At 49.0% G+C, this 1,367-nt stretch overlaps 1 non-coding gene across 1 annotated transcript; it reads left to right on the forward strand.

Moving 5' to 3' along the window:
• The first annotated feature begins 285 nt into the window (after positions 1-285).
• Positions 286-360, forward strand: Trnat-ugu (transfer RNA threonine (anticodon UGU)). Its single transcript has one exon. It is a non-coding gene; the product is annotated as a tRNA-Thr (tRNA).
• Positions 361-1,367: the final 1,007 nt, after the last annotated feature.

A 1,367-nucleotide genomic window follows, 5' to 3' on the forward strand; every position in this document is an offset into this window, starting at 1 on the left:
TACTTCTATGGATATGGTGTCTGTACTTTCGGGACATGTCCGAAAGTATAGACACCATATCCATATAAGTATATGGTCTGGCAGCACCGGCCATGACCTTCTTCTTCTGAGCGAATGCACACGTATTCCCCGAACTCTTACGGGGCTTGGTAAGAATGTCTTCCACGAGTATTGAGTGTGTTGGGGTGAGACACTGCGAATGTTGTGTGTGGACATACAAGGTGAGAATGTGGGTCTCGCGGGAGGCGTGCGTGAGATAGTCCCTACAGTCGTACTACCCTCTGTGCCCTCGGTGGCTCAGATGGATAGAGCGTCTGTCCTGTAAGCAGGAGATCCCGGGTTCGAGTCCCGATCGGGGCACACATTCTCACCTGTCCCCGTTGATATATACCAACGCCCGTTAGCAGCTGAAGGTATTAATATGATTCTAATTTCATCTGTAATGGTGCAAATGCGCGACGCTCTGCGGCGCTAACCTGGGGCTGGGCGACACTCCATACAGCAGTGTGTTGATACTTGCGAAAAAAAAGGGCAGACGTCGGAAGTTCATGTGTCGTTTAAAGTGGGTTAATGATACCTATTGTCACCAAGGTTCTGGTCAACGCGTCAGCGTACGTAACACTCGATGGGAACGTCGTCACACCCAGCGTTACCCACATCTCACCCCTTCTTTGCCGCGTCTGCGTTGTAATTCAGAACAGTGACGCCCAACGTTGAAATCATGCAATTTCTTAAAATGAGGTACCCACGAGAATATTTCAAACATACCGCCACTCAGAATCGAAACAAAAAGGCCTCCGGGGATGGCATGAAGTACATCAATGAAACCACCCCTTTCCTTCGGACGTTCATTTCCATACATATCACGGTCAAAACGACGGTCTACAGTGCGGTGGGCAACACGAAGACTATCGTGACAATATTTGATACTGCCGATATCTCCCTGATGGTTCAACTGTTCTCTATGGACATCGTTGTCCAAGAATCCCAATAAAAATGGTCTCACCCGATGGTGCGCAGTTTTTGCTCTGGTGGGCTGGAACCACTAACAACCGTTCAAAACAATTCGACGAAATATGAACGTGATGCGAAACAGCGAAGGCGGCTTATGCTTTTCCAGTGCTCCTGTTTCATGGCGCGACCAGAAGGGTGCAACATTGACCTATGCGTGAATAAAGCGGAAAAGGGTTCCTCTAGGGCCACCCGTTTCGGCAATAACCTCGGTCTCACAACTCTCTCGTTTATTGAGGATTTTAAAAATGTGCCTTTGCTGAGGAACCTTCGAAGTAGCGCTAGCCGCCTACAGGAAGGCAACTGGCACTGCAGGTGTATCAAGTGGTTGCCTTGCAATCAGCTGTGGAAAGCAA

The sequence above is a fragment of the Schistocerca gregaria genome, chromosome 1, assembly GCF_023897955.1.
Source record: "Schistocerca gregaria isolate iqSchGreg1 chromosome 1, iqSchGreg1.2, whole genome shotgun sequence".
Taxonomy (NCBI): domain Eukaryota; kingdom Metazoa; phylum Arthropoda; class Insecta; order Orthoptera; family Acrididae; genus Schistocerca; species Schistocerca gregaria.